Genomic DNA, 22,862 nt, shown 5'->3' with positions numbered 1-22,862 from the left:
GTCTCAGCAATGGTAGCCCTAGTCAACTCCAGACAACCCGGCGTCACCAATCTCGACAGGTGGCAGGGAGCCATTTCTGGGGTGGGTCAAGGTCTGGCAGCCCCGATCTGATCACCAAGAGGCCTGGTTGGGGGAGATTGGTCTTTAGCCAGACCACAAAAGTGGCTGAGAGAGTTGGATGATGAAGAGGAGTAGCAAGGCTTGTGTTGCTCGGTCTCATGGGTTGACGACCTCAGCGTTCTCACCTGAAAGTTACCTGCCTCATAAGTCGTGATGGGGAATAAACGAGTCAGTGTACTGAAGTGTTACTAAGTGGGGTCTTAGCTACAATGACTGTGGCTTGGCGAGGTGAGGAAATGGGGTAGATGTTTCAGTGGATAAACTAGGAGGATCCCTTTCCCTACCAGTGGGATCTCCTCACAGGAAGGTGTTCACAGCTGACTTTGTCTCTAGTTCCTATCTTAATGAGAACGTGGCAATGTTTACACTTTCACGGCATTAATGAACTTCTGGTTCACATGTCATGTAGTTTTCGTTTACTAACATGCTTCATGTTCCAGCAGGCTTCCGATCATTGCGTTTTCCTCCTTTGGAACATCAGCGAGACATTGGGGTTTACACTAGGACTTGTCATGTTTGAAAAGGCACCTTTTAGCATGATGGCACAGAGTGACGTTTGGGAAGGACCCCAGGTCTGGGCTGCTCTGTCACCAGAGCTCCTCCCAAGTCCTTTGGGCTGGTGACTCTGCAGCTATCAAACGTGGAGCACAAGGGTAGCAACTCCACCTGCTGACAAGGTTAAACAAGAACATTCTGCCCTCACCGTCAGTGCCGCTGCTTTCGCCCTCCTGAAGGAAAACGGCCCAGGTACTGTCAACGGTTTTGATCAAAAGCTGCTAACACAAGGCAAAAAACAACTTCATAAGAACAAAAGAGACCATAGACTACTTTCTAATTCCCTGGAAATTTGAACCTCTGTTGAAAGGATTGTTGTATCTGAAATCCAAATTCTGAAATTAAGAGCCTCGAACATAGCAGAAGCAGGGCGGCGACATTTAGGAGAGTCTTTGGTGTGTCAGCCAATGATAAATGCTTTACGTACAATGAAATATTTCAAATCCTCTAAACACAATTATCTTCATTTTTGTTGGTCTGGAAGAGGAAGCTCTTAAATTGAGGCAACACCCCCAAGGTAGCGTGGCTGATAAGTGGTGGAGCCTGGAACGCCATTCTGGATCGATCCAGGGTCTAAGTTCTTAGGGGAGGCAAGTCAGCTCTTTACTAACAGCTGGGCCGTCTTAATGTGAATGAAATGACTAAATGTCTTTAGAGATATGGGTTTTATGGGGCGCCTGGGTGGCTCCACCAAACAGGCGTCTGACTCTTGATCTCAGTTCAGGTCTTGATCTCAGGGTTGTGAGTTCAAGCCCCACTTTGGGCTCCACATTGGGCATGGAGCCTACTTTAAATAAATAAATAAATAAATAAATTTTTAAAAAGAAAAATATGGGTTTTATAGAAAAGGTAGAAAATATATTGAGGCAAATATAAAAGCAATCAAATAATCAATCCCCCATCCAAAGTTACTGCCGATAACATTTTAGTGTTATGTCTGAAAACATCAGTGTATCCACCTGCTTTTGTCATCTGAGCCTTTGTAGTGAGCCTTTTTCTAGGTCAATAAATGTAGATCTGTGTCATCTACACTTGGTTGGATAGCATCTCAGTGTATGCCTCCTAAATTATTCATCTGATGCCCCTACCATTAGATATTTAGATTGTTTCTTATTTTTATTTTTTATAAACAGTGCTCCAGTACATTTCTTTGTACATCTTTGGGTGATTTTATTATTGTTTCCTTAGGAAAAAAATCATAAAAATGAAATTGCAAGGTCAAAGGGAATGCACCTGCTTTGTAAAAGACAAACTTATACATTAAAGTATATCTCGTGTACAGAAAGTGCACACATGATAAGAGGACAGTTTGATCAAGTATCTCAAAGAGAACACGCATGTGTAAATACTACCCAAAGCAAGAAATAAAAAAATATGAACAACCAGAACCCCTCTCCTCCCTCCTCCCGTCCTTTCCTGCCCTCACTTTTCCAGATGTAACCACTCTTCGGAAATTTAACACCAAAGATTGATTCTGGCTGTCTTTTTGCTTTGTATACATGGAATCATACAAGTGTGCACTCATTTGTGTCTGGTTTCTTTCACTCACTGTTATCTTTGTGAACTTAATTGTGTTGTTGGTTTAGCAGTAGTTCATTCATTTTCACTGACGTATTTTTTTGGTATATTCTAATAGTGGATTTTTTAAAAAAGATTTTATTTATTTATCTGACAGAGAGAGACACAGCGAGAGAGCGAACATAAGCAGGGGGAGTAGGAGAGGGAGAAGCAGGCTTCCCGTGGAGCAGGGAGCCCGATGTGGGGCTCGATCCCAGGACCCCGAGACCATGACCTGAGCTGAAGGCAGACACTTAACGACTGAGCCACCCAGGCGCCCCTCTAATAGTGAATTTTTTTTAAAAAGTCTATATTCGGGGCACCTGGCTGGCTTAGTCAGTGAAGCATGTGACTCTTGATCTCAAGGTTGTAAGTTTGAGTCCCACATTGGGTGTAGAGATTACCTGATAAAATCTTTAATAATAATAATAATAATAATAATAATAAAAAATAAGTGTATATTCATGAGTAACCCAGCATACCAAGAGCCTCTCTTGTGCCCCCTACCAGTCACTGTTCTTCACAAGGTAACCCCTCTTCTGGTTTTGATCACACTTGATTTGTTTTGTCTATTTTTTTTAAGATTTTATTTATTTATTTGACAAGGGTGAACAGCAGGCAGAGGGAGAGGGAGAAGCAGGTTCCCCACTGAGCAGGGAACCCGATGCGGGGCTTGATCCCAGCACCCTAGGATGGTGACCTGAGCTGAAGGCAGAAGCTTAACCGACTGAGCCACCCAGGCGCCCTGTTATGTCTATTTTTGAACTTTCTATATAAGTAAATCATACAGTATGTGTACTCTTTAATGACTGTCTTATTTCCCTCATCGTTTTACATCTCAAACGCAACCACATTGTTGGGTGCAGCAGGAGATCATTCTCTATTGTTGGAAATAAATTTTGTGAATATACAATGATTTACTTATCCATTCTACTGCCTATGGGCACTAGGACTTTATCTAATTTCTGGCTATTATCAGTAATTCTGCATGCACATTCTTGTACATGTCTTTAATATTTGGAGGGGAAATGTCCCTGTCCACTATTTTTCCTTTTCAGAATTCTTGGGCTGTCTTTGTATGTAATTATTCCATGTAGATATTCTTTAGTACCATTTGGAAAAACCTCAGAAAAGCTAACGTTAGCATTTGATTTGGACAATGCAAAACACAGAGGTTAATTTAATATCTTAATTTTGAGAATTTTTACTCAGTGTTTATTTTATTTAAAGATTTTATTTTTAAGTAATCTCTACACCCAACATGGGGCTCGAACTCACAACCCGGAGATGGAGTCTAACGCTCCACTGACTGAGCCAGCCAGGCGCCCCTCATTTAGGCTTTATTTATCAAAATCTTTATGTCTCTTGGCAAAGTTTTATAGTTTTCTTCACATCATTTGATGCATTTATTTTTAAGTTTGTTCCTCGGCAGTTTATATCTTTGGTTGCCTTTGTAAATAGGATCTTCTTCCAGGGAGGTCTTTAAATGACGCAGTGCAAAAGAAATAAATGAGTACTGCTTAGAAATTCAGTTATCTTACAGAGATTTTGCTTGTCTCTTTTGTTTGTAAACAGTCATTTAGAATGTTCACAGTGACTTAAGAACGTGTCCCCTCCGCTTTTAATCATATGGTGGTAATAGATAACATAGAATTCCAGAGAAATCCAAAATTACATGGTGGTGTTGGAATCATTCCCAGCGGGGCAGTCGCTGCAGGATTTCTACTCCAGCTGACCAGGGAGCATTTAAAGACGGGGTCATTTCACGGGTCCTCACGATGTGCCAGGGACTAAGTGCTGAGGAGAGTCCTCAACCAGACGGATGATGCTAAAGGCACTTATGGAGCTTTCAGTTTCCACAGAAAGAAGGATTCCACAAGAAATCCAGTAAGAGCAGGAATTTTCCAGACAAGACAACCACCTGGGAAAAGGCCCCGTGGTGGGAAGGAGCTGAGCACATTCAGAGAAAGGAACAGAAGCTTGCGGCCTGGATGTAGGGAGTAAGGGGCGTGTCCTGACATGAGTCCCCGCCCATCGCCCCACCCCCGTCCCGTGTTGGGGAGTCCCTGCAGGATGGGCTGCCCACACAGTGCTCAGTGCTCTTCACGACTCTGGCTGACCCGAAAAGACCCCAGGAAGTGGTCAAGGGTATGAAGGGCCGGAGGCCGGAAGTGGGTGGTGAGGCGGCCCTGGGGAGACTGAGTCAGGGTCCCGAGTCTGTGTCCTTCTGTCTCCTTCCACGGGTGCCTGAGTGCCAGTCACCTAACTCTCCCTGCGTCCAAGTCTGGGATTTTCACTTCCTTCCCAGTGAAGTAAAAAACATAACTGGTGAAATAACCATTGAGTGGCTGCACCAGCTTGCATTCCCACCAATAGTGCAAGAGGGTTCCCCTTTCTCCACATCCCCGCCGACACTTGTTTCCTGTATTGTTAATTTTAGCCATTCTGACCGGTATAAGGTGGTGTCTCATTGTGGTTTTGATTTGTATTTCCCTAATGGCTAGTGATTTTGAACATTTTTTCATGTGTCTTTTAGTCATTTGTATGTCTCTTTTGGAGAAGTGTCTGTTCATGTCTTCTGCCCATTTTTTGACTGGGTTATTAGTTTTTTGAGTGTTGAGTTTGAGAAGTTCTTTATAGATCTTGGATATCAGCCCTTTATCTGAAATGTCATTTGCAAATATCTTCTCCCATTCTGTGCGTTGCCTCTTAGTTTTGTTGACTGTTTCTTTTGTTGTGCAGAAGCTTTTTATCTTGATCAAGTCCCAAAAGTTCATTTTTGCTTTTGTTTCATTTGCCTTTGGAGACGTGTCTTGAAAGAAGTTGCTGTGCCCAATGTCAAAGAGGTAACTGCCTATGTTCTCCTCTAGGATTTTGATGGATTCCTGTCTCACATTGAGGTCTTTCATCCATATTGAGTTTATCTTTGTGTGTGGTGTAAGGAAATGGTCCAGTTTCATTCTTCTGCATGTGGCTGTCCAATTTTCCCTTATTGAAGAGACTGTCTTTTTTCCATTGGATATTTTTTCCTGATTTGCCAAAGATTAGGTGACCATAGAGTTGAGGGTCCATTTCTGGAGTCTCTATTCTGTTCCATTGGTCTATGTGTCCGTTTTTGTGTCAGTACCATGCTGTCTTGGTGATCACAGCTTTGTAATATAGCTTGAAGTCAGGCAACATGATGTTGTTTTTCTTTTTCATCATTCCCTGGCGATTTGGGGTCTTTTCTGGTTCTATACAAATTTTAGGATTTTTTTGTTCCAGCTCTTTGAAAAATGCCAATGGTGTTTTAATAGGGATGGCATTGAAAGTGTAAATTGCTCTGGGGAGGATAGGCATTTTAACAATGTTTATTCTTCCAATCCATGAGCATGGAATATTTTTCCATCTTTTTGTGTCTTCCTCGATTTCTTTCATAAGTGTTCTGTAGTTTCTAGAGTATAGATCCTTTACCTCTTTCTTTTTTTAATTTTTTTAAAGATTTTATTTATTTATTTATTTGAGAGAGAGCGCACATGAGAGGGAGGGTCAGAGGGAGAAGCAGACTCCCTGCTGAGCAGGGAGCCCAATGTGGGACTCCATCCTGGGGCTCCAGGATCATGACCTGTGCTGAAGGCAGACGCTTAATGGACTGAGCCACCCAGGCGCCCTCTTTTTTTAATTTTTAAAATTTATTTATTTGAGAGAGAGAGAGAGCACGAGGGGGAGGGGCAGAGGGAGAGGAAGAAGCAGGCTTCCTGCTGAGCAGGGAGCCCAAAGCAAGGCTCATCCCAGGAACCCGAGATCATGACCTGAGCCAAAGGCAGCCACTTCATCGACTGAGCCACCCAGGTGCCCCAAAACGTAATTTTCTTTCTAAGCTGGCCTGCCTACAGTTCAAAATTGGGCACTGGTTTCCATGGAAAAATGCTGTTTGTCTCAGCTGTGAGACCCCTTTCACAGCTCCCAGCCCAGCTGCCACGTGGGCCCAGCCCAGCCAAACCCTGTTCCTGAATGCCAGGGGACGCAGCAGCCATGTGGCTCAGAGAGGGGGTGACCACATCTCCCGGCTTGCCTGCGACACTCCCCATCTGTGCCTTTGTCCTGGTGTCACTACTCAACCCGCCCCTTTCTCTCTCCATAGTGCCCCAATACAGGGGGGATAAGTGACAGGTTTTCCTTACTGGGAACCCAACTAGGGTCTGTTCCTTCAACAGTTAGCAAGACTTGGAAGCCTAGGTTTGGAGAAAGGGTCCAGGGACACGGTGCTGGTTCCCCAAAAGTAAAAGGAATGGAGGAGAGTGTGTGAGAGGGTCTAAATTGTTCAGCCTCATACAGGACAGACCCTGAAGGCAAGGATACACACTCTGGTTCACCTCCATGTCTTGCTCCCCCTCGTTTATGTGAGTGCGCACACTTGGGCTCCACGTTCTAGGAACCTGCGTGCAGAAAGCAAGGTACACTGATGGCAGCCTGAGGTTGGGAGGAAATCAAACATCCATTCCAGCTAGCATTTGGAACATCTAACATGTTCCGTTGAACACGTACTGACATCCTCCTCTGGGCCAGGAATAGGCGTAGATACTGGGAATCCAAAAAGGATATCAGGGGGGTACACAGAGTTGGAATACAGTGAGGTAAGTGCTGGAGGTGAACTCCAGGGGCCACAGGAGCCCAGAGGAGGAACTGGCTCACTTTTCCGGGGAAGGAGGTGGGGTGGTGGGGTGGGTCCCAGAAAAGCTGTCACAAGGGAGTGCTTTGAGCCTGGGCTGCAGATAAGACAAGGTATCAGCCCTCTCCATGTGGGAGGCAGGGAATTCTCAGCTTTCAAGAGCCAAACAGCCTGATCGGAAAGAAGTAAGCAAGCGTGAACTGGCAGGAGGCCGGCAGGCAGATGAAGAGGATGCGTCTATACCCGGAGGGTGGGCTGGCGCTGCTTCCAGACTTCCCTCTCAGGGACCTCGGGCCAGGACTCAAGCTGGGGCCGGGGCTGAAGGTCCCTGGCATCCAGATGGCCTGCGGGAGGGAAGGGTGCGGCTGAGAAGCAGGCCGGCTCAGATAAAGTTTATCTGATACCAGATAAACTTCCTGGGGAGCAGGGTGGAACTGCGGGCAGAGGGTGGCCATTCAGAGAAGCAGAAAAAAACGGGCAAGCCCCAAGCACCGGGTTACGCTCACTTGACTAGAGGGAAAGGTTTAGAAACAGGCCTGCCCTCACCGCCCCCCTCCAACCCCCTGTACCCTCTGTGGTGCCTCCAACTGATGGCTTCGCTCAGCAGTCTGGACACCGAGGATGCCATTAAGTTTTAGGGTCTGGTTGAGGTAGCTCAGTGGTTCTCAAGCATTAGCATCCCCTCAAGAGGACTGTTAAAACACAGATTGCTGGACCCCTCCAGAGGCTCCCAAACCATAGGTCTGGGGTGGGGCCCGCAAAAGCGCACTTGTAACAGGTTCCTAGCTGATCTGGTTCTCAGGTTTGGAGAACTACCCAGCTAACCCCTGCCTGGTCTGGCTTTGACCTGGGGCCCTGGTTGGGGGTGGGGGGGCGGTCTACCTGGAGCTGAGGAACAGGCCCCTCCATTGCACTCAGAAGGCTGTGGGTGGTGGGCTGGCTTGACTCCTCAGGTTCCCCCTTTATAAAAGGGTAATTCTGAGTCTCAAATAAAACCTTTGACGTGAAAGCCTTTTGTGGACCGAAAGGTGAGATTCAATTTTAGTTATTAATGTGCTCAAACCTGAAGTTGTAAAATGTGCTGGTTTCTTCCAAAATCATTATAGCCGCGACCTCAGGACCTCGCCCACAGCAAGGTCTCCTGGGCTGCTTGCTTATAATGCAGATGGTGTTGCTCTGAATCTTGGGTTGGGGTCCATTTACATTTTGCGAACCACTAGCTTATGCTGGGGAGTGAGTAGGAGATGCAAAAAGTCATTTTCAGTTTTCTGGTCTGCTGTTGGGTCACTAAGATCATCCCCTGTCCTGCCCGGGGCCCTGTTTCCACACGGCCACGTCGCTGGGGGAGCCTCAGTTCTCTAGAAGGTTACTTCTGGGCTGCCAGGCTCCCAGCTACGTGCCAGGCGCCACCTCCTGGCCTCACGATTTTCTTACTCTTCTTCTCCCCTGGTATTCATCAGATCCTCCCACGTGAGTGTTCAGAACCTTTTTAATGTCAGAAGGAAATGTGGTTCTCTTGCATGTGAGAAATTTCAGTGTCTCTTTAAATGTCTCGGCTGCTTGTGATTTTGCTGTTCCAGTGTTTTGGCATGAGCTATCCAGAAAAAGAGGTTTGGGCGTTTAGGTCGCACAAGTGCAGTGCAGATTGGGCGGATCCCTTCTTGTAACATTTCTTTGGAAGTGCCATGTCCCCAGCACGGGTGTGGCTCACTGCGAGCAGCCCGCCGAGCCCCTGGAGGGTGCGTGAGCCGCGTACCTGCGTGCAGCTCGTGGATCCTGCTGTGGCTCAGTTCAGCAGCGAGAGGTTTTCAGCGCCACCTAGCATTTCCTGAAGAAGAAATCACGCAGAAGCCAAGGTGAAATTCCCACTATGCTCAGATAGTCCCCTGATGTATCGATCGCGCGGAATAAATTGGGTGCTTTCTTGTAGCAAAACTGTCTGTGCTGCTATAAGACTCTAATGCAGTCGTGAAGAATATGCTGATATGGAAATGCCTCTAAAATTAGTTGTGAAGTGAAAAACTCCAAGGTGCAAAAAAATAAAGTGCCACATCTCAGTAGGCGGGCAGAGAAGGTGTCTGTGGAGACCTAACAACCCGAGACTTCCTCTAAGACTCTGCTGGAATTGTCTGGTCCCCTTCCTTACAGCATCCCGGAGCTGGAGGACGTTTTAGAGCCGTTCTTCCCAGCTAGAACGTGCACACCAGTACATGGTGACTAGTAAAAGGTAAACTGAGGCACGGTAAAAATCTGGGGGTTATTCGAGCAAGCATCATTTGAATCAGGCAGGACCAACAAAAAGTGGTCAGGAGCACTCTGGACAGGAGCCAGCAGAAGAGTTTTGTTGTTGTTGTTGTTTTTTAAGGTTTTATTTATTTATTTGACAGAGAGAGACAAAGTGAGAGAGGGAACACAAGCAGGGGGAGTGGGAGAGGGAGAAGCAAAGCAGGCTTCCCGAGGAGCAGGGAGCCCAATGCAGGACTTGAACCCAGGACCCCGGGATCATGACCTGAGCCGAAAGCAGATGCTTAACCGACTGAGCCACCCAGGCGCCCGTGGCAGAAAGGTTTTTATCGAGAAGATATGGAAGCAAAACAAAGCAAGGATTTGATTGGCTGTTGCATGAGTGGTTGCCTTATTTGGGATAGCCTAGTTGGCTGTTTGTCCTTAAATTTTGTTTTCTGGAATTTAAGGGCGCTGACTCTGGCTTAGGTTTTGGGTTATTTACAGAGACTACCAACGTGTTAGAGCCACCTCGCTCCATGGCTTACATTGGGGTTCACTCTTGTAAGTGGGGTTCACTCTCGTTGTCATTCTGTGGGTTTGGACGTATTTGTAATGATGTATATCCACCATACAGAGCAGTTTCACTGCCCTAAAAATCCTCTGTGCTCCACCGAGCCATCGCTCCCTCCTCCTTGACAACCAGAATGTTCTAGAGCTGGAATCACACAGTGCGTAGCCTGTCCAGACGGGCTTTTTCACTTTGTAGTATGCACTTCAGTTTCCTCCATGCCTTTTCATGGCTTGATGGTTCGTTTCTTTTTAGCACTAAATAACATTCTATGTTGTAACTGGGGTTTATTTATCTGCTCACCTAGTGAAGATTCCAGAACCTTCTCATCTCCTCAAAGGGAAACCCTATACCCATTAAGCACTCCGTCCCCATGCCCTTCTCTCCCCAACCCCTGGCCACTACCGATCTACTTTTGGTCTCTATGGATTAGCCTATTCTAGACATTTTGTACAAATGGACTCTCATGACTTCCTTTGCCTTCCTTACCCTCTCGTCTTTAATTCATTTGTTCCTCGTGTTCAACTTCTCTAGTTTCTCAACACTTCTCTCTACAAAGTGTGAGACTGTGTTAACATCCCTTGGAGTCTCTGCGTTTTAAACCCATATTAACGTAGCAGGTGTAAGGCAAGGAGCATGTATATATTTTGAAGCATATTTCTGGGCCTGGCCGGGATCCCACTCTACCAGCACCACCTGGTTCATCCTTAGAGTCACCTGGAGACTTGCCTGAAATGCAGAGTCTGCCTGCCCGCGGAGGGAACTCTTATCCAGGGTATCTTTGGTATGGCTTCTAAATATCTTTTTGTTTGTGTACACTTGTGAGCACACTGGGGCAGCGTGAAGGTGGTGGAAGGGCAGGCCCCAGGGTGTAGCATTTAGGGAACCACTCATACCGCCCCTTTGCCTCATCCCAGTCAGGGCCCTGCTCTGGGGTCTTCTAAAATTGTGTGGGGAAAACGGGTCTTCCTAGGGAGTTGGCACCAGTGGCCTGTGTCCGAACAACACAGGTCATACCTACAAGGCCTCCTGATTTAAATGACATGGGTTTTCACTGTTACCTTTTAAAAACTGATCTCTTTAATTACTGGTCACAGCCGCAGGGCAATGTTTTTAGAGAATGCATACCTTTGGACCTAGAGAGGTCCAAGAACTATTCATAATTCCTGACATTACATTTTCTCACACGGAAGGTTTGTAAGATGCTGTCTTCATTTCCTAGGCTGCTATAACCAGGTTCCATAAACTGGGAGGCTTCGAACAATGTATTCAGTGTGGGAGGCTGGAAGTCTGAAACAAGTGTCCGCTGGGCTGTGCTTCCTCTGAAACCTGTAGGCAAACCTTCCTTGCTTCTTCTAGCTTCTGGCAGCTGGCAATCCTCTGTGCTCCTCAGCATGCAGCTGTGTCCCTCCAGTCTCTGCCTCCACGGCCCCATGACCTTCTTCTCTCTTTGTCCAGGTCTCTGTCTCCAAATATCCCTCTCCTCAGAAGGCCACCAAGTCACTGAATTTAGGGCCTACCTGGATCCAGTTCGAGTTCATCTTAACTTGATTCCATCTGCAAAGACTTTCCTTCCATATAAAGTCACATTCATAGGTTTCGGATGGACATGAATTTGGCAGGGTGGGGACCCTATTCAACACGGGACAAATGCTTTCCCTATTCAGTTGTACATCTCCTGGTTTTTCATTTGATTCAGATTCATTCGCTTCCCCCAGCTCCAAATAAACTGGAGTCTTTTGTGAAGATTTTAATGGATGTTGCCGACCATCTGGCAGCAATTTATAAAGAACAGAAAATTATATTCTTCTGCCCAGGTGAATTGGCACAGCAAATTATCCTTGTGTTCTGCTCCCCTGTAGAAAGGCACGTGTATAAGGGAACATCCTTTAGGGTTTCACCGCCTGTGCCCACTGGTACCTTTCCAAATGTAGGAGAACATTTAGTTCACCTCAGTTTATAGTCAGTTGAGCCCCATGGAGGCTAAGTGATTTCCCAAGGCCACACAGTTCATCAGTCACCAACAAAATAGTTACTGATCCCCTACTACATGTAAATCTCTATGCTCGGTAGCACGGAGGCCAGACTAGAACCCTTGACTGCTTGATTCCTGGCCTTTGCTTTTTCCTGTTTAAAATGCTGTTTCAGGGGCACCTGGGTGGCTCAGTTGGTTAAGCGTCCAACTCCTGATTTCAACCCAGGTCATGATCTCATGGGTTGTGGGTTTGAGCCCCACGTCTGGCTCCACGATCAGCGGGGAGTCTGCTTGAGATTCTCTCCCTCTCCCCTTCTCCCCATTCGTGCTCTCTCTCTCAAATAAATAAACAAATAAATCTTTAAACAACAACAACAAAAACAACAACACCCTGTTTCAGCTCACAGCCTCCTATCACCTGCCTCTGAACACCAGACCTTATTTGCCTTTATACTGTGTTGACTTACGGTGAAAAACAGAGGCAGTAAATTTGTTGGTGCCTCAGAATCCGTGAAGGCAGTGGCGCCAAATTGTATGAGTCATGGTGGCATTCTTCTAACTCCATGCGCTGCTGATTGTTTTAAAAGTCAGTATCATTTAGGAACTTTGTTGACAAAGCAGTAAAAAGTCACTCATTATATCAAATCTTGTTCCTTGCGTACACATCTTTTTACTATCCTGTGTATGAAATAAGTATGCATAAAGCGCTCTGCTGCATACTGCAGTCCCACGGTTGTCCAAGAAGATCACTGGACACTGTTTGAGCTGCAGACTGAACTAGCTGCAGCTTTCATGGGGCACCAGTTTTACTTTCTGAAAGAACACCTAACAGACAAACTAGATTTATTCACCCTTGAAGATTTGGCAGGCATTTCCTCGAAAGTGAATGAAGGGAGCTTGTCACTTTAAGGACAACAGTTGACAGCATTTGTTCACAGTGATACAATTTGAGTTCTCAAGTAAAAAATAGAATTTTTGGAAAACTTGTACCCACCAGTATGAACTTGACGGTTTCCCAACATGTAAAGGCTTTTCTGATAAGGCTGGTAGTCATATTAACAAAGGTGATTTTTTTAATATCACATAATGAAATGTGTTAACTTTTGTAAGATTTGTATAACTCAGTTAGTCAATATTTTCCAAATGACTGATGCATGATGTTGAAAAAAAAAACATGCATGGGTAAAAGATCCATTCAAAATGCAGGATGGATTTTAATGTAGCAGAGTATGACAAGTACATTGATATGGTTTCAGGTTCCACACTGCAACTTGGGAAACTACCACTTGTCAAGTCTGGGGCAATATCAAAAATAGCTACAGGGCGCCTGGGTGGCTCAGTTGGTTAAGCGACTGCCTTCGGCTCAGGTCATGATCCTGGAGTCCCGGGATCGAGTCCCGCATCGGGCTCCCTGCTCAGCAGGGAGTCTGCTTCTCCCTCTGACCCTCCCCCCTCTCATGTGCTCCCTCTCTCTCTCTCATTCTCACTCTCTCAAATAAATAAATAAAATCTTAAAAAAAAAAAAAGATTAAAAAAAATAGCTACAGTTATCTAAAGATGTTATTAAAATACTCTTCCTCTTTCTAACTACATAACAGTGAGGATGTATTTTCTTCAAACCCTTTAACCAGAGAAGCACATCGCAATAAACTGAATGAAGAATATGAGAATCAAAGTGTCTTCTATTAAACTAAGCATCAAAGAGATTTCCCCCCAAAATGTAAAAAATGCCATTCTCCTCACTGAATGTTTTCCTGTTTTAAAAAATATTTATTAAAAAAATTTTTTTTTACTTAACATGTAATGGGTTTGTTATTGTTATTGTTGTGGTCACCCCTTGCAGATATATGGACCCCACATCCCAAATTTGGCTCAGCTTTTTAGACTGATACATCACACATACACCAAGAGGGCATAAAGCAATTTATTACTCGCATAATGAGGCTTTCTGGGAAGAGCAGGGCAGGCTCCCAGGATGGTCCATATATGGCTTGAGAAAGCAGGGAGAGGTGACTGGCTTGGAGTTTTATCATGGTTAGGAGGTGGGGCTGGAGCAAGGGTTCCCTCATATGGACCAGATCTTCTGTGATCTGAATTTTTTGTTGGCACCAAGGGAAGGAGCTCATGAGTTTCTTTTTGCCTTCCCAGATGTGGGCAAGAGGGAAACATGAGGAGTAGAGGTTGAAAGATTTCAGCACTCAAATATAAAAAATGGAGTCAGACTGATTATTAAAATTCACTCCTGATATTTGACTACTGACTGAAAATGCCATGGTTCATTTAACTGAATGTGAACTTGTAACAGATAAGTTACTACACTGTTCAATGAAACCAGTAGCCTGAGTCTGGTTAGGGAGTTCAGTTGAAGACCTCATTCAAGGTCCCAGCATCATGTATTTTGCAAAGTGAAATGTGTGGCTTGGTCACTATCAGTAAAGTTTGGGACTGCAAAGAAATGTCTTGGTGAACCCTCAAACTGTGGTTTTAGTACATACAGAGATATGTGTGACCTTGGTTTATAATTTGGGTGTCTGTTAGCAATAGATTTCCAGAGCTCTTTATCCATAAGGATGTGGCCTTGGAATTGTTGCTGCCATCGGTTGGGCCAGATGGCCGAGCGCTGGCAACGAATGACCCTAGTACCTGTAAAAGTGTGCAGATGGGGTCAATTGTTGGCCAGGGACCTGTGCTAAACTGACTGCCTGTAGTGCAGCTAATTGTGCTCACCCTTGTGTCCCATTCTTAATAAGGGATGTCCCAGTAAAGGGATGGAAACCAGCAACTCTCCAGCAAGGTCCCTCATGTGTGATGATGGCAACGCTGTCTGTAAAGTGTTCAAACTCCCATTGCTATTCACTCTACTGATCCTCAGGGGCTCCCCAGGTAGCCAAGGGGTCCTCCAGCATGATGGCATCTGGCAAAGGCTGAGACATATGACCCAGGACTACTTTAAAGAGGGTCTCAATCCAGGCCCTAAACACTAATTATCGAAACTTTCCACTTGGGTTGGCTACATCTCTACCAGAGGCTGGGTAGGACACAGCAAATGCAGTACAAAGTAGCACAAAGTGCAGTCCCCCCAGCAGGCAGCAGCACAGCTCAGAGAACACTCTGGCCAGCGGGCAGCCACTCAAAATACATGCTTGGCAGCGGGCAGCGGAGCCAGTGAGCAAGCCAAAGCAAGAGAAGAGAGACTCTTGGTGGTGGTCACCACCGAAACACCCTGTTCGTTGTGACAGCCGTTGGGCTCATCCTGCCTCCTTGGGGTGACCACAACAGTTATTAATATAAACCTTAAAAAATTAATATATTTTAGGCTGGTCCGAAGGTAGTGAGTTATCTCTATTGATTGTTCACAGTCATTTACAGATTGAATGCCTTGTTCTACTCTTTCCCCCTTCTCACAACTGCACTTGACTAGTCTAAAATATATATATTTATATTATTATGTAAATATATATTATATACAATTACATATTAATATAAATATAGAGAAATAATAATATATAATATATAAATATAAATACATTTATTTATATTTATATTTTAAATTCTCAGTTTTAATTTCTAATACAGCAAATAGTAATAGCTATATCCCACACAAGCAAAAACTTTGGGAGGTCCTGCCTATATTTTAAGCCTATGAAGAGATCCTGAGAATCACTGGCATTTTAAGTGTAAAACTGAAACAAAAGTGTCACGGAACAATTGTTTCCTGATATCATGTGATGCACCCTGATATTTTCTCCTCTCTCCTATTCTGTTTCATCTTTTAAAAAGTGCCAGTCATACGCATGAATAGTTCTTTTGCTAAGGCTTAAAAACACTGAAGTAAAGCATGAAGATGGTATAATGTAATTTTCTGGGGGGCACTTTTTACTTAAATTAAACATGGTTGTTGTTGGAGAAAGAAGTGTCTAAGCTCACATTGCCCCTTTGGATCATGTTCTCACTTGTAAATGGAGTTGAAGTTACCATAAAGTTAATGAAGCTCAGGCTTTAAGACTCCTCACCTACATGGGTCTCCTCTTCTAGGGCCCTCTCCCTATTTTTTATGGGTAACTTGGCATTCTTTTTCTTAAAGATGGCCACCCAATCTGTATAAGCTTCAGACCACACAAAACCTAGATCCATGCCTGCTTCTAAACCATTTTTTCCCCGGTAGATGTGCTAAAATGTTTTAAAATAACAAAAGTTTTGCTGCTTTCCTAGTTAGAAATAATAGTAATAATTAGAAACACAGCTGCTGATTGCATTAGATCCCTTTAAAGAAACTCACATGAGTTAGTTATCTCAATGAAAAGATAGTTGACTCTAAGAATACACATGTACTGGGACGAGAGAACTATCCAGAACAAGCCTGTCCCTTTCTCCAGTAGTGGCCATGTGATCTCTAACTAATGGCCTCTCTACTTCTTTCCTGTGAGTCTGGACACACAGTCCTCCTCTTTTTACCACTGGGCTTCTTCATACCCTCACTTTGCCTATGGTCCACAATCAGCCCTCACTTGGCTCTTACAGCTAGCTGACCCAGTCTGTCCCACATCATAGGTTGCTGGCTTGTCTGAGATGGGTCGCTTTTGGATCGAATGCCCAGTAAGCCATAGCTGGGGGTATGGGACAGGGTCGTGAGACACCAACCTTAGCAGGTAAGGCCACAGAATTTGTAAATAATTTGTAGATAGGGCCTTATTCCTTAGGAGAGACCGGTCAGCAGCAAGCTCAGCGCACAGAGGTTATTCTGATCATTCAAACTTTGAGTTTTTGCTCCATATTCTTAATTAGATTTTAGTTCAATATTAACTTGATTTAAAAAAAAAAAAACTTTATTTTAGAGAGAGGATGCGTGAGTGGGGGGAGGGGCAGAGGGAGAGAGAATCTCAAGCAGACTCCCCACTGAGCATGGAGCCCAACGCGGGGCTTGATCCCACAACCCTGAGATCATGCCCTGAGCTGAAATCAAGAGTCGGGCACTTAACTGACTGACCCACCCAGGCGCCCCTTAACTTAATTATTTTTGAAGTGCCCCTCCCAAATTCATACGGGTGTTTCACTTCACTTTTCACTGTTTAATTTTGGAACACAAAGGAGAATTTTTGTTTTTGGTATTTTTCCATTTTTAAAAAACATATTTCTTTTGGAGCGTATTGATCTTCCAGTTGCCTACCTTCTGGATTTTTTGCTAATCACTGGAGATTTGGTGCAAATGAATGATTTCAAAGAAATAATGTGCTGCTTAGCTTTGCTACCTACCAGTCTTAAAGAATGGTTATGACAGAAGAATCAATAGTATGCATAATAAGAAGTTTAATTGTGATATTCTTAGCTGCTGGAGAATTCAAGTTGAATCTTGGCCTTTAATTTGTGAGAAAGATACACAAACGCACTGTGTAAGTCAATTCCAAAATGTCTCCAGTTTCTTTTGCCTCCCTGGCGACATCCTATAAGTCTCTGAATGCTCAGTGTGGTGCATGCTACTCTGTGTTATTACTGTGTTATTGGTGGCAAAAAATATGTCTCTATGGCTTTTTTTTTTTTTAATCTGGAAGCAGAACCATGACATGAAACGTGTACAAATTTTAGCCCTTCTGGATAGTGGTAGGAAAGAAGTCAGGAGCGGAACAGATTTCATGCATAAGGAAGTCTGTGATGGGCATGGATTCCGTAGCTGGTCAGGCACTGCCCCGTCTGGAAAGCCAGGCAACGGGCAATTGCCAGACCCCACCCTTGCTCTGCACCAGACAACCCTGCAGGGCAGTGGTTTTCCAAGTGGGGTCCTAGGACCAGCAGCATCAGCCTCACCTGGGAACTGACTAGGAATGCACATTCTCAGGTTCCTCTCCAGACCTGCTGAATCAGAGACCCGCAGGTGGGGTCTAGCAATGGGTTTTCATAAGCCCCCCAGGTGATTCTGATGCAGGCCAGAATTTGAGAACCATTGTTTGGAGGTTTGCATTTCAAGGTATAGGGATATGCAATACACACACACACACACACAGTACTTGGAACAGGACCAAAAGGACCTGTAACCCACAAGATGCTACTCCCCTACTTTTGGGCCTTTATTCAGGTTGTTTCTCTAACTAGAATATTCTTTCTCTCTCCCTGTCCAGGCCTGTCTGTTAAAACATTGCTCATCGTTCAAAGCCAAACCAGTTCAAAACCTACTTCCTCTGAGAAATTTCTCCAGATCCATCCATCCCTCTGAAATGTGAGATCTGTCTTCTGAAGGGGGACCAATACAACATAGCTTGGTCCTAAGATACTCAACAGTTAGAAGCTTGACATACCAGGTAAAAATAATTTGGAATGAGTGTAGGGGGCTCTCCCCCCTGATGACTACTAATTGATGCCTCTGGATAGAACTTTCCTTTGCTTTTGATCAAGTTGTGCATGCTCCTGTGCAACGCCTGATTCTTCCCTTTCCTGGAATGTTTACTTGAGATCAGGGGTCACAGATCAGAAGTCAGCAAACATAGCCCGCAGCTTATTTTTGTATGGCCTCTGAGCCAAAAATGTTTTTTACATGTTAAAATGGTTAGAGGGGCGCCTGGGTGGCTCAGTCGTTAAGCGTCTGCCTTCGGCTCAGGTCATGATCCCAGGGTCCTCGGATCAAGCCCCGCATCGGCCTTCCTGCTCTGCAGGAAGCCTGCTTCTCCCTCTCCCCTTCCCTCTGCTTGTGTTCCCTCTCTCGCTGTGTCTCTCTCTGTCAAATAAATAAAATCTTAAAAATAAATAAATAAAAATGTTTTAAAAAATGGTTAGAAAGAAAATAATATTTCTTTCTAAGAAAAATAATATTTTGTGACACATGAAATTCAAAATTTTATGGGATTGGTGGGACATAGCCTCCCCCATTCATTTATGCTGTCCATGGCTGCTTTCTTGCCCCAAGGGTGAAGTCGAAGAGTTGCAGCAGAGACCATATGGCCTGCAGAGCCAAAAATATTTGCTGTCTGTCCCCTCATGGAAAACATTTGCCAACTCTTGTTCTAGATGACCTCATGTTTCCCTTCCTCCCTTCATTCAGGTCTCCGCTCAAATGTCACCTTATCAGAGAGGTCTTCGTGGACCACCCTACCTAAATGGAATGCATGCCCCCCACCTGCTCTCTGCATCCAGATGATGCAAGAAGAGTGTTTAAAAGAACTTGGGGGCTATTTTCCTCTCCGTTTCACAAACAAACGTTTAGCACTCATACTTTTTTTTTTTTTTTTTAAGATTTTATTTATTTATTTGTCAGAGAGAGAGAGCACAAGCAGGGAGAGCTGCAGGCAGAGAGAAAGGGAGAAGCAGGCTCCCTGCTGAGCAAGGAGCCTGATGCGGGACTAGATCCCAGGCCCCTGGGATCATGACCTGAGCCGAAGGCAGACGCCCAACCAACTGAGCCACCCAGGTGTCCCAGCACTCATACTTTTAGCACTCGTCTTCAGCTGATGTTATATATTTCTTTGTTTATTGTAGGTCTCTCCTCATTAGAATCCAGCTTCATGAGATCAGAGGCGTTGTTTTGGTTCATTACTGCATGTCCAGATGCTCTTAATTAAGATTTAAATGAATGAATAAATATTCTCTAATAAGAATCCCTCCCAGGACATTTCCTGGTGGTTAAATTATTTTATTTTTGGAGGGACAGGGGTCAGTTAAGTGTAGTTTCTAGACTAAGTGGCAGTAATATAGGGAAAATTTGAGATACAGTCTGCTTTAAAAAATAATGAACATAGACTGTGGGATAATTTTTTAATTAAGACCTGGAGGCAAAGCCTTCAGACCTGGTGGATGTTTATTGAAACAGTTCCTCTGGTATGTAATGAGACTATCCAGAGTTGCCAGTTGGAATTCTAGAAATTGATTTAGACCACTTTTTAAATTTTATTTTATTTTTCTATAAGTTTGTTTTTTTTTAATTTTTTTATTGTTATGTTAATCACCATACATTACATCATTAGTTTTTGATGTAGTGTTCCATGATTCATTGTTTGTGCATAACACCCAGTACTCTGTGCAGAACATGCCCTCTTTAATACCCATCACCAGGCTAACCCATCCTCTCACCCCCCTCCCCTCTAGAACCCTCAGTTTGTTTTTCAGAGTCCATCATCTCTCATGGTTCATCTCCCCCTCCGATTTCCCCCCCTTCATTCTTCCCCTCCTGCTATCTTCTTCTTTTTTTATTTTTCTTAACATATATTGCATTATTTGTTTCAGAGGTACAGATCTGTGATTCAACAGTCTTGCACAATTCACAGCACTCACCATAGCACATACCCTCCCCAGTGTCTATCACCCAGCCACCCCATCCCTCCCACCCCACTCCCCACTCCAGCAACCCTCAACCCTTGTTTCCTGAGATTAAGAATTCCTCATATCAGTGAAGTCATATGATACATGTCTTTCTCTGATTGACTTATTTTGCTCAGCATAACACCCTCCAGTTCCATCCATGTCGTTGCAAATGGCAAGATCTCATTCCTTTTGATGGCTGCATAATATTCCATTGTAGATATATACCACATCTTCTTTATCCATTCATCTGGACCACTTTTTTTATTTTAAAGAGGTTTTAGGGACTATTTTGTCTCATTCTGTTTCTCTTTTATTTCAAAATTCTTCCACATTTTAATCCAGTGTTATAGAAAATAGAATATAGGCCCCCCAAATGGGGGTTCTAAGATATAATTGCTGTTTAATTTGGGACAAGAAAGTTTCTGGAAAAGTAGCCAGCATCACTCAAGAGCCTCAACTGATCCTCCCAGGCCCCTTCAATCTGAAGCCAGATCAGTTGTTTTTAAAGGAATTGGTCATCTGTCTTTCCTTTCTTTTCCTAAGGCTTGTCTTCCTTATTAAGACACGGCCTCAAGTTTACCTTGCGTTGGGTGAAGAGAACTTCATCACAGGAATCCACCTTCTTCCCTTCCCCTCTCCAATAGAATAAAAGTAACCATCTGAAAGGACAGATTTTGTCATTATATTAGGGAAATCTATACAAATAACATCATCTGGGCAATCTGAATTATGAGATTACAAAGTTACAATGTTTTTTTTCAGGAAGATGCACATTGTCACTTTTGGGAGAATTATGACTTTTGATTAAATTCTGAAGTTTTTGGTTTTTTGTGCTTTTTTGATATCATGGTCTAACCTTTAGAAATATCTGTGGCTTGGCTGTGGTTACACAGCCACCTTAGGACTCAGGTGTCCTGCCTCTGTCTCCCAGGGCTCATGCCCCTTCCCTGCATCCTCCAACACCTCCCTAAAACGCTCCCTTGCATTTTTCTCCTTCAGATCCACATGAAGGGAAAGATGCAAGCTAGGCCATCACTGAGTTTCCTCTGTTTAATATTTGTCTAAATTGTTGATGAAGAATGGGAAGAGACTGATTTAAATTGGATTCTTTTTTTTTTTTTTAAGGTATTTCTGGACTCTGCTGAGTGGAAAATAAGAAGTTAATTATGGAAAATAAAAACGAGTACATTCCTACATCAAGGAATGGTAGGACTTTTTGAAGTTTGATGACTACAGGAATAAAATGTGTGCTCTTCAAAGTACACTAAGCACTTAGGTTCAGAAAATATTTTCCAAAATACTCTTTGGATGTAAAACAAGAGATTGGTTTGTGCTGGCACAGATATATCTGGAAGGGTTAATGCCTCTGTGCTTAAAGAAACTGCCCCGGGGTAAGACAACTGGCGTAGGATCTGTTATGATGGCAGTTGACCATTTAGAATCTTTACAATCTGAAGAAAAACAAGCATAAGAAGAAGTGCGGAACAGCCACAGATCATCACCCTTCACCAAGAGCCCTCCAGTTTCTGTGCAAGATGAAAATTCTCTGTCATTTGAAAAAGCAGGAAAATAAACATTCTAACAATGACAGTTTGTTTGTTTGTGAAACTGAGGAAAATAGCCCCCAAGTTCTTTAAGACAGATCATGGTCTCAAAAGACCTATAGGTTAGAACAAAAACAAAAGCAAAAACTGGGCTTACGTTTATTTACTTGAGTAACATTTAGTGAAATTATTTCAAGGACATACTTTTATTTTTTAGTACATACTTTGCAAAAGTAGGATAAATATGCAATTTCCTGCTGCTACCTAGAGCTGAGAGTTGGTTCAACTGAAAAATAAAACAAAATTAGACAGACCCAAATATCTCTCAGAATGAGTGGTGCTACGAATAAAAGAAGAGATATTAAAATATTTACTGCATGAAAATGAAAAATTAGGTGGGGGTCTATCTATGTTCTGGTTTTAGTATCTCTCACTTTCACCGCACATAGTAGATATTTATTGTTTTGCTGTGTGTGCTCATCAGGCACCCATTACGGGGAGAATGTATTGGATATTTGTTGTTGTTTCTGTTGCTTTCATCCAGTTCTATTCTATAGAAATAGTATTCCAATCCTGCTGTGGAAAACCAGCCCTCCCCCCTGTCTGAGCCCAGCAGATGAACCTGAATCCAGCCATCGGCTCCCAGGGAGGGGTATGTGACCCAGGCTAAGCTAATCAGCACTATCTATTTCCCCTGACAACAGTAATTGGTTCAGAAAGAACATATGACCCAAATTGGACCAATCAGGACATAAAACACTCAATTCAAAAAAATTGATGCGTGACCCGGACCTTACTGGATTCTTTCTCTGAAGATGTGAATGGATAAAGAAGATGTGAGAGATATATATGATATATGTATGTATATATTCACCTGCTGGGTTCAGAATACTATTTATGTGTATATTTTTGCCTCACAGACACACATATGCACACACACACACACACACACACGCAATGGACTATTACTCAGCCATCAGAAAGGAAGAATACTTACCATTTACATCAATGTGGATGGAACTGGAGGGTATTATGCTGAGTGAAATAAGTCATTCAGAGAAAGACAATTATCATATGGTTTCACTCATAAGTAGAATATAAGAAACGGCACAGAGGATCATAGGAGAAGGGAGGGAAGACTGAATGGGAAGAAATCAGAGGGGGAGACAAACCGTGAGAGACTCTCAACTTTAGGAAACAAACTGAGGGTTTCAGAGGGGGGTGGTGGGCATGGGGTAGCCAGGTGATGGGCATTAAGGAGGGCACGTGATGTGATGAGCACTGGGTGTTATACGCAACTGATGAATCATTGAACATTACATCAAAAACTAATGATGTATTATATGTTGGCTAATTGAATTTAAATAAAAAAAAGAATAG

The 22,862-nt window shown here is 43.7% G+C and overlaps 1 long non-coding RNA gene across 2 annotated transcripts; it reads left to right on the top strand.

Moving 5' to 3' along the window:
* The first annotated feature begins 8,274 nt into the window (after positions 1-8,274).
* LOC118521252 (uncharacterized) lies at positions 8,275-21,475 on the top strand. 2 transcript variants are annotated; one of them, XR_013442974.1, is made up of 3 exons: positions 8,275-8,353; positions 17,766-17,945; positions 21,064-21,475. It is a non-coding gene; the product is annotated as an uncharacterized LOC118521252 (long non-coding RNA). The 2 variants fall into 2 exon arrangements; XR_004910078.2 differs by lacking the exon at positions 8,275-8,353 and adding an exon at positions 8,616-8,739.
* Positions 21,476-22,862: the final 1,387 nt, after the last annotated feature.

The sequence above is a fragment of the Halichoerus grypus genome, chromosome 12, assembly GCF_964656455.1.
Source record: "Halichoerus grypus chromosome 12, mHalGry1.hap1.1, whole genome shotgun sequence".
In the NCBI taxonomy this organism is placed as follows: Eukaryota; Metazoa; Chordata; class Mammalia; order Carnivora; family Phocidae; genus Halichoerus; species Halichoerus grypus.
This window is presented reverse-complemented; position numbering and strand designations above follow the sequence as displayed.